Source organism: Passer domesticus, chromosome 1, assembly GCF_036417665.1.
Source record: "Passer domesticus isolate bPasDom1 chromosome 1, bPasDom1.hap1, whole genome shotgun sequence".
Lineage (NCBI taxonomy): Eukaryota > Metazoa > Chordata > Aves > Passeriformes > Passeridae > Passer > Passer domesticus.
Window position 1 is genome coordinate 68,448,383 of NC_087474.1, and position 11,231 is coordinate 68,459,613.

Consider the following 11,231-nt stretch of genomic DNA (forward strand, 5'->3'; position numbering starts at 1 on the left):
ATCAATACTTTTAAACATCCACAAATGAGAAGAAGTCATTTACTTGAAATCTAAAATCATTCTTCAGATTGAATTCTTCAGACAGAAGGAAGTATACCTTTTAGTGATTTTGCTCCTCAAATAATGTAGGTGGAATATACTGACAGCAGTTAAACAGCAAAGCTGTTTTGATTAACATGTTTATTCATATAAATATTTCTGTAGTTCAGAAAGAAGATAAGAAAAACATTGGCTACAAAATTTGCATTAAACTGGTTTCTTTTTCTAAGTTCAACTATGATTAGGAAATATTAACTATTTGTAGAAGAAATATTTTTCTTACTGATAGTTTTATAAATCTTAAGGGCCTAGATTATTTTGTATTTGCTATGGTAGGTAGCATCAAATTCCAATGTTTTTGAGTGAATTTGATAATTAAATTCCTACTGAGTATAGGGACAGGAAGATTTCTTTCTTTGATTTTGAAGTGATGGAATAAGAAGCTAAAGGTATAAGATGTGGAATCCGATTCAGTTATCTTCTTGCTATATTTACAAAAAATACATAGTGCAGGGTATACCTGAGAATAAGTCAGTAGGTCTGAGTAATGGGTAGAACAATGGGAAGCTAAGTACTACTTAGCTTTTCCTCATCCTTCATTTTTGTGTTGGTGAATTTCATAATTTTTTTGAAAGGTTTCCTAAAATTTGTCTTGTCTTCTCACATCCAGAGTGTATTTACATCCCAGCAAGACCATAAGACAGACCCTCCCAAGTTAATCTTGTTCTATCCAGGAAAAAGGTATATCGGTCTGTCACTGAACATGTCTAGAAGGAGCTTGAGGGAAGGAAGTGTTCCCTTACTCACACACCCTGTACTGACCACCAATACATTTAATCTACATCCCCACCCCTTTCACTGAGGTTTCCAAGCCAGCGCTCGTGCATTTCTATTTCTGTCTCACTAGAATTCCGCTCACAATTTTGGTAGCCAGGATGCATACAGGCATTCCCTAAGTCTGGCTGATAAATCTCTCAAGTCTACTGCTGACTTACTGTGCTTTCTTCTGCCAGGTCCCTTCCATATTTCTCCTCTCTACTCTTCCACAACCGTGAATCCAGACACAGAAGCAGTAATAAATCAGTGACTATTTATAAGCTTCTAAAATTAATTTTTAACTATGAAATGCTTATGAGTAAGCCCCATGGAAACCGAACATCTACTGGGTCTAGTGAAGGAGACACCAAAAGGAACCCAAATATTTTATTTTATTTTTATTTATTTTTATTTTGTTTATTCAATTAGACAGCAAAATAAAATATGCTCAATGAATCTTTCTCTATAGATAAAAATGCAGAACTCTGACTCCTCTTATTTTTGTCAATTTGATCTCAAGAATCCAGCAGTAGTACTTAATTTAGGTTTATGTAGACTAAGAAAATGAAATGGCATCCAAACTGCTAACTGTTTTTTCTAACATTAATTCCTTTTCCATTACATGGTTAGCACACCATGATGGTTTCTCCATTCTTCACTGTCAAGGATTTTCCAGCTACTTCCAATATTCATAGTGGAAATGCTGCTTAAGTCTGGGATGTGATAGAAGAATTTCAGAGTAATTGTTTTCTTTTTCATCTGTGAGTATTTGCATGCTAAAAATGGAATTTTATAGGAACCTTACAATGGAACGGAATGGCCAATTGCTCCCAACTACAAAATGACTGATTAATATTTTGCTGAAATGCCTTAGGAAAATTCCTCCCCCCCCCTTTTTGTTTTTCCCCAGCCAATAATGGCAGTGATAAAATTCCAATACAATACCTTGTACAAAAACAAGAACTTGTGGAGGGTGTCAGTGCAGTAGTCTCAGTGAACCTGGGTGTCATAATGCCTGCAGTGACATGCCCCTCCCACCCCTCTCTGTTCACGGGAACTGCCCTCTGAGACAAGGCATTTGGCACACTTTGAGGCAGATGACACTGAATGCATGCAACAGAATGGAGTACTTTTTTTCTTTTTTTCATTATGTACTCCATAAAAGTAAACAGAAAGCTCTTGCTTAAGCTAATTTCTAACATATATCTGTAGAGTAACAGAAATTTACACACCATTTTTCATGAGAGTCTTCCCTCTTTTCTGTTTTCCTTTCTGTATACTACATAAGAATAAGATTGTTTTTCAAAGGAGTTTAACTCTATTATTATTTTTAATTATTTTTATTATTTTAAGACTGTCATACAATTAGAGGTAAATAAAATAGGACTTATAAGAAAGAGATGTGGGGATGTGGCAGAGGTTGGGAGATGTCTAGATTCCCGGTGGATGTCAAAAGAAGACAAAATGTTTCCTTGAAAAAAATGAGTCTCTGTTAAGAAATAGGACTAATGTAAGTGTCAGTCTATTAAGATTTAGCATTTGGGGTCCTATTTTTTTCTTTTGGGCATGACAAAATTAATTGCAAATACATTAACAATTAATCCATAAACCTCTGCTGAGTGCTTTGAAAAGACACGTGAATAGGATTTGTATCTCTTGAAATCCACTGCCATTCCTGGAGCTCAGTGTTGAGAGCAAGAGAGGTGTTTTGCTCTTGAGAATCTAACAACCAGTTTTGCAATGTCACCAATTTTTTTCAATCATCCAAATACCACCAATTCAATTAAGCTCATAAACTTCCTACCCATAGTTCTCTGGGATAAGCAGCTCCATTTAAAAGTGAATGCGGACGAGCTTGTGCTGTCCATGTGAAATATTGTTCAATCAACAGCCAAAGTTTTACTTGTCAGTTTTGATATATCCGATAATAGCTGTAGGTTGTTTTGCAATGTCCAATGTTCTGTGAAGATGGGCTTTTCATATTCTTTATTGTTTTTTTCTGACAAAATGTTGCCTGGACTTTTGCAGTTTTGTGAAATGAAACAACAGTAAAAACAATATATAATTTAACCCTCATAGACCTAGCTGGACTGCAGAATAGCATCTTTCCCAGGCTTGTGGCTAGTTTTGGCCAGGATATAATGAGTTCCTGTTCATTGATCCCTTATAAGCATCCTCAATGATTGAACATAACCCCATGCACAGCAGGCAGTCATTCATTTGTGCCCCTTTTCAACCTCCATTTTAATCAGCATTTGACACTGTTGAAGATCAAATCCATAATTAAGCTTCACAGACAGTCAGAGTTCTGGCAAATGAAAGCAAAAAAAGAAATTTAAAAATTGGAGATACTTTTGTAGCCAAGCATCTATAAAAATTCTGCATTATATACTCTTGGTGCCCAATGATTTATTTGTACTTAATGGCTCTTTGTTTCTTTTTTTCTCATTTTCTCTGCTGAGGTTATTACCCTGCATTATTAACACACTCATGTGTGACTCTATTTATTTTTTACTGGTGGGAATACACTTTTTTAGAAACAGCTGTTTATTGTATATATGGGTTTAAAGTAAAGGTACACAAACACACTCACAAATCAACTTAATAAGCACCCTGATAAATAGCACGGCTGCTTAATTGGGACAATTGCTAGGGAACAGACTCAATGACCCCAATCAGTGAATTAATGGCACACCTAGTTGTGAAAAGTCCATTTAAATGATATGCTTGGTGTTGTCTGCTGCCTAGTCACAGTAGTTAACAGGTGTGAATTGGTGTTCATAGCATAAATTTCCTGCTGCTTGACCCTTTGTTCACTTCAGGTTGCTTCTCTACTCTTTCATAGTTGCTAAGTGAATGAAAATTACTGGACTTATCTTAAATTTATCAGGCTATATTAACACCTTTATAACAGCCAATTTTAAAAGTAAGATTATTTAGAGAGAGGTCTCTGTGGGAACCTTCCTAATTATTTACCGGGTAGGCAAAATTAAACCCATTTTCCATGCCATATTCAACCACATTCTTTTAAGTAAGTAAGTTCTAGAGTAACTAATACAACTGCATTTTAGACAGAACCTCAATTTATTAATCTGGTTTCTAGGAGAGTGCACCATTTCTCTGAACTTTGCTGATTCCCTGATTAAGGGCCCTGTAGGAACAGCTAAATAGTGTAGTATCTAAACTGTCTGGTGCCTCTTTCCAGAAGTGGACATCTCTGACTCCTGAAATCCACTAAGAGCAGTGGAGCTGTGCATCCTACAGGCCAGTATGCTGATTTGTGTGCTCAGTGTTTGGTTTCTGAGTGTGGTAAAGATCAGTCTGCACAGTTGATAGGGCTAGATTTAAAAACAAACTGACAAAACTATTTTCCCCTCCATGTTTGTGATATCTGGAGGTTGATAGATAAGTGTAGGGTTCTTTTGTTTTATATTTCCTTTCTCATCCTTAGGAAGTTTATCCCTTATGGAAACAATGCTAAAGGAACAGAAGCATAATAAAATGACTGAAGTAAATCAACAAGTCCTTTTCTCTTCTCTTCCTGACTGAATCCGTCACCTTAAGTTGCACTGAGTCTTTAATGGGAGTTTGTCAGCTAAATAAAACTGTTCAGCTGCTTTCTCTAAGTTGCCATCAAGCAAATCTGACCAGATATGAAAAAGCCATCTTGTCATAAAGTTTTATAAGCATAGTTGAAAGATTTATAGACACAATCATATTAAAAATCTTATTTTGTCAACGAAGATGAAAGAAGAGGAATCCATGAAGTTCATGGTCTCTGAAGTGCTCGAATACAGGATGGATGGTATTGAAAACCTGGTTATGTAATGTCTTATGTTTCAATACACTACAAAACTGCAAATGTGCTTATGCATCCCAGGAGTTTGATGTGTGAGGAAAGAGGAGGAATAAATGATCTATGGCTGCCATATGACATTCAGCAGGCAGTTCAACACTTCACTGGTTCAGCTGATAGCCCTGGTAGAGTATGTCAAAGCTAAAGATCCATCTCCAATGCCAGCCATCCAGAGCACGTTACAACTTCAAGGCAAACTCAAGACACTAAAACTGTCAGTGCAGTGGTAAGAGAGATGGAATAAGTGGGTGGGACAGCATAAAAAAAGGCCTTTCACTCAATCCCTATGAATTTTTCGCTTTCAGTCTTTTCTGAGGCCGCTGAATCAAATTGCTTTGCCAATAAGTAAACAAACAGAGAGAGAGGAATATGTTTTTCTCTTTCATTTTTAAAGAAACCAATGCCTCTTTTAGAAAATAACATAGAAAGTTTAAAAATGTAGTTTTGCTTGGAAATATTTTAAAATTAAAAGCCTCCTGGGCAACAGTTAACAGCAACGTTAGTAAAATGGCAGGGTGTGGCACTACAGGTTTTGGCACAGTAAAATAAGCCATTTGCTACAGGAGGTGTGTAAGAGAATTGTTAACATCGGCAAAATGAGTTTCAAAGTCCAGTTTCACTCCTCGTGGTAACAGCTAACTAACCACACCTTGAGATATAGCTCCACCAAGGAAGGAAAAGCACCCTATGGAGACAGCTGGTTGAGCCTATGCACAGCTATAGGTATCTCTTAATAATAAGAAAGCAGTAGATAGGGAATAGATAACAATTTTTTTTTTAATTGCACATACTCTTTTTCAGCTCTTTGACTGAACATTACCTGAAATGGCAAGCAGAATTGTATTGGCCTACTACCCTATTTAGGAAACACTGAGCTGATGACAGCTGTTCATTTCTTTCCATATATCTGCTTTTCTTTCTTTGTTTTGGAGTTTCACTTCCAAGCAAGAACACCATCAAATGGCTAAAGACAAGCTTTAATTGAAAACTTGAACACAACACTGAATGTGTCACAATGCTTGGACAGTCACTGTACACAAACATTTATATTCAATGAAAGGAAAGTCCCACTAACCAAACCAAGCTCGATTGGAATCCGAGACTGCCAAGCAGTATTTGTCAGGCATAACTACAGCAGAGAGGCAGTAATACACTGTTTTCAGCCAGATGGATATAGGGAGGTCAACAAGAGACCTAAGGGCTGCCTGGCTGGAAGTATTGCAAGTGCTGTAGAAAAATTTTTGAAAAATATTCTACTCTGGACAATGGAAAGTATCTAGTAATTGTTCTTCTCATGGAGATTCAGTCAATAACAGCTGAAATACTTTTTGGTAGTTTTTGTACTTTTTTTTAAATTTCAAACTCTCTACTAGTTCATTATAGACCAATAGCTCCAGAAATCACATAAAACCATGACAGCAGTCAGGACGTACACAACAGTGTAAAACATCAATTAAAACTAAATATGCATGCTGTATGAGGACATCAAACTATTCATATACTTTTAACTCTTAACATTCCAGATGATGTAATCTTTACACAAGTGTCTTTTTGGTTATTTTCTTAGACCACATTATCATTTTACCAAATATAAGCTGTTCTAATTTTTTTTTAAATCCTAAACTGATATTTAGTGTTAAATAAAGTGACTGACATGTGAAGATACCTTGCACAGTGTGGCAGAGTCTTGTTAAATTATCCGTGGTATTGGGAACTTGCAGGTCGTTGACTATCCCAATTTAATTTGGCTAGTACAGGACATTTCTAATAATTAATACTGTAATAACACTTAATGATCTGCACTCATGCACTCTGAAAAACCAGCTAATGGTGCAGTTTTTAGCGACTGCACAAACAGCAAGTTTTAAATTTCTCAAATGCTGCTATTTCAGCATCACACAGTCATGCAGTAGAACCTGCCTGTGGGGCTATCACTAGGGACTTGGCCATGATGTAGCAAGAAGCAAAGGACTTGGTCTCAAGGGTGGTGTTCCTTTGGAATTAAAAGTGGGAGTGCTGTGTTCACGAGGAGCTGCTAACACTCCTTATTTCCCTCTTGTTCCAGGCCTGTGAACAGAAGGGATAAGAAGATAGAGAGAAATGGAAGATCAGAATTATAAAACCTCATCTGTTTATTTATCTCATAGTGGTTTGTTAATTTTAGAACTAACTTTGCTTTGAATTCCTTAGTCCCAGTCTCTACATAAATGGTCTGGTTGATATCAATGTAGGCTTTATTCTGTAGTCAGGGCAATAAGGTCATTGGCACTGGTTTGTATACTCCAAAGTAGCAGAGTTTAACCTTCTGAAAGAGTAGATGGACATTGTCTTTTACACCTATTTCAAACATGTTTCATGGTGAAGGTTTTGGGGAAAATTCCCATTGGTCTAAAATGCAAATAACTTTTGAAATGAACAATTAAAAGAAAACCAATGAATTTCAATTCTCACTCCCAACTATATCCCGTGCTCAAGAACGCACACAAATTATCTCCCTGTTGTTATAGATTCAAGTATATTTATCCATGAGATAGATTTGGGCATTCTTTAAAACAGCAGAATTTCACTGAACACTCTAGTCCAAATACAAACACTAAGTTATACTTTTCTAACCCAAACTTCATGATTATGGAGCTGCTTTTCGCTACACTGTGGTCCTTGCCTTAGAAAGTGGTTTTATTGGCAAACAGTGATTCAAATAAAATGCGAAGGTAAACATTGCACCCTTCCCTGAATGAAGAAAGCAAAGCTCAGGGAGGAAAATGGTTAACTACTCAGTAAATGAATGAGAGTAGAGAAATATATCATTTTCACTGAAAGACAGATCTCATGTGAGTTAATAGAGGAATCTACATGAACAAGATCTAAGTGAAACAGCTTAGACTTTGAGGGAATAAGAAGAGGTTTACCCTCTTCCCTTAGTTTAACTAAAAACCATGGACTTCCCAATTAAATCAAGACCACATGAAGATTTATTAAAAAAAACCAAACCAACAACAAAACAGCTTTATTTTGTACATTTCAGGATTGCTTTTATCCTTGGAATTTTAAAATTAATATATTTTTTAATATTTTATTAATTATTCCTGTGCTTAGTGGTGGGAGCCAGCAATCATGAAAAACAGATCAAACTGCTTGAGAAATCCAGCAAAAGAGGATGGCATTTGTCCTTTCTCTTCATGATCTTTTTGATATTTTATTGACAAATCAATAAAATCCCGTCTTGTTACTAATTTGCTGGCATATGGACTCCAATGGAGAAAGAACTAAATTTTAATTTTTTAAAAACAGTTTTAAGAAGAGAACAGGAATCTGAAGGGAAGTTTCACATCTCTCTTCTCCTGAGGGCTCTTTTAATAAGGTTTAAATGTCAGAATTGTACTAGGTTGATATTTCAGTGAGATGGATACATGCCTTTTATGTCCAGCTGTAAAAGAAAATGTCCATTCCTTGTAGAAGGTGACTCACCTACTTTAGGACATAGTTAGTTCACTTTATCTGAGTGTAGAGACTGCTGTAATCACAGACATACTCGTTACATGCAGCATCAGGGCCTTATAAGTAATGATGATTGAACTGTGAGAACTCAAAAGTGAAGGACAACTAGCCAAATGAAACTCATGTGATCATTTTCAAAATGGTTAAAACTCACTATTTTGTCTGGCAGTGTAATCCTGGCTCTAGTAATTTCAAGAGGAAAAAAATCCCATTGTTTTTACTTGATGTAGTCTCATCCTACATATGTTTTGTGAAAATACCCCTTATTTTATTTATAATTTATGACTTCTTTTTTCTTGCTTTTCATTCACCCAAAAAATCAGTAGCATTTATTAATCTAGAGAGGTCTGAGTGCATGAAAATAAGATCTCAAGTGCCCCTCAAATCTGTTAAAAGAGGCACATAACTAATCTAAACCATTTTATGACTTCTTCGTTTCCACTGCAGATTAAATTAGCAACACACAGGATTTTTTTCAGTTTTTTTTCTTTGTATCCCAATACAATATTGCATTGCATTACGATATCAGAAGATGCACAAGGCTAATGAAAAAAACAAAATCATAGAAACACCTAATTAAAATTCATGAAGTTCATGCAGGCCATAAAAGGTGAAGGTATATGGCCTTTTCATGCTTATTTAAAGTTATCAGCCAAAGAAATAAGCAAAAGAGAAGTAAAATGTTTGTAAAACTTTCATGTGTAATTTTGATGGATGCAGATTCATGCATTAGCATGTGGTTTCACACGTTGTTAACAAAGACTACTGAGTCTAGAAACTTAATTTAGCCATTTATTTTAACTCTCTAGTGATAAGAATACCAATCATGACCCCTGTCTGGAATAACTGGAATATCTACAATAACGAACACTTCTAATTTCAGGTTTTATTATATTCATTTCCCCTTTTTCTTTTTTGTTTTAATTTCCCTGGTGTTCTTCTTCTTTATTGTAATTTTCTTTTTTTCTAAGATTATATATTTATTTGATTTGTAAATATACTGAATCATAACTCCCCCATATATGGCTGCAGCAAATATGGCTAAGCAGATGATGGCCATTTCACCTCACAAAAGACAATGCATTTTCTTTGCCAGGACATGAGACAAAACAAAGATCAGCAGATCCCCAGTGTATCCTTAAAACCCCAAAGCCTAAATGACTGGGAGAAAACATGAGTCTGTCATTGGTATAAACAATTTTAGTCAACATCTTTTGTTAAAGATGGACTTTCTTGTGCTGTTTTGTTTATTAACAAGAAAAAAATTCCTGAGTTTATTTTTTTTCCTAACTTGAGGAAATAGAGGGAAGTTCCAGTTTGCAGTAAAACATTTGAGAGCTACTGCAACTGCAAAAATTCATTAATCTTTTTCTGAGCTTTTCTGCCTCTACTCTTTGAAAGCTGTAGTCATAATTGAAAAGGATGTAAGATTTATTTCCCACTATGCCAAAGTTGATGAACATCCAAGTTTAATATCAGTCTCAAAAAATACAAGTAAAGTAAACTAATGCCAATAAATATTCTTAATTCATACAGAAATCAAAGAGCAATGAAAATCAGTAGGATTTCCAGGTATTCAAAACTGTCAGTAGAAAAGAAAATGAAAATTATCAAAATTTACTTCTATATGGAATAAATTACATTCAGCATAAGAGACTCTCAGCACCTCCTCAATAGGTGTGAGAAAACAGTATTGAGTTTTAGTAAAACATGCTCTGTGTTTTATTCAATGCAGATCTGAATTGAGATCCAAATTTTTGATGCCCATTAAAAAATATATGGGCAGTACTTTCTTAACTCAGACACCCCCAGTTTATGTTAGTCTAGAAGTCCTTTTAACTACAAATGTTCAATCTATTTTAGGATCTGGCACAGAGATTGCACTCCAGCATCCTTTGGCAATTTTATGTGACCATTTTTCCTAACAGAGAGAGCTGCTTTTAAAAGATGTTTTGAATTGAATCAACACCTTTAATGCCCTATCTGAAATTCTATGACTTTCCAAAAAGACATGCTATGGTCATCTGTGTCACTTTACTTAACTGGCTTCCTTGTGGTACTATTGCATTTACAGTTTGTTATCACAGTCCTAGTTTTTCTGTAACAATCATTGAAATAACTCAGGCATTCAATCCTGGCAAACCACAGACTATTCAGCACTTTGAAATTCATAGATTTAACAGCATAGTGTCAGATCATTTTTCATAACCCTTGTTTGCTTGTCAGCATGTCATAGCCAGTAAAGAGCTGCTAGATTAGTACAAATATATAAATCTATTCTCAGCTTCACCTCACTGCTGTTTAATACTACTTTACTACACCACTGTACTTACTAGTTTAAAATACCTTCTGTTTGGAGAAACGCATATTTATTATTATTATTAGGGAGTTTTTCTGCAATTTCCCTGAGCACAGGCTGACAGCTGCATAGCACTTTGTCATTTATCATTGTACACAAGATCTGTCAACTTGGGAAACAATTTCAATAAAAAAAATCTGCATGAAATTACTTTGTGAGAGGAAAGAAAAGCCCCAGTTCTGTCTATTGTAAGTGCAATTCTGTAGTGCTGTTTATATATTTATTTTTGTCTACTTTTTCCTCTCTCTCTTTTTTTTTTTTTTAATTTTGGCTGTGAAAGGTACTTAATGTACCAAAAACAATTTGTAAAAGCATTATTTCACCAATTGGAAGTGTGTACGCCTTGCTGAGGTCTCCCTTATCTAACTGTTGCTAATACATTTTCATGCTGTGCTCTTATGGCTTCATTTTACAGTTGACGAGATCACCCACTCCATGCTGTGTTGGAAATGGGACCCTCGTCACTCTAGTCCACAGAGTGCACTTAACATGCGAACAACAAACAACAAAAAGTTGCTGCTTTAAAACATCTTCTTCATCCCTTTATCCTTTTGTTGGAAACTTAGCCTTGCTTTTGTGGCTTGGCTTAATAAACTGAAGCATAACAACCATGTAAATCAGAAATCCCGTACCTATCAAAATGGGAGGATTTACTCACCTATA

The 11,231-nt window shown here is 35.5% G+C and overlaps 1 long non-coding RNA gene across 1 annotated transcript in view; it reads right to left on the reverse strand.

Moving 5' to 3' along the window:
* Window positions 1-1,859, reverse strand: part of LOC135288178 (uncharacterized) — a 2,837-nt gene extending 978 nt beyond the window's left edge. Inside the window, exon 1 of the long non-coding RNA XR_010351437.1 lies at window positions 1,801-1,859. This is a non-coding gene — a long non-coding RNA (uncharacterized LOC135288178). The remainder of the gene's footprint in view (window positions 1-1,800) is intronic.
* Between the last annotated feature and the right edge of the window lie 9,372 nt (window positions 1,860-11,231).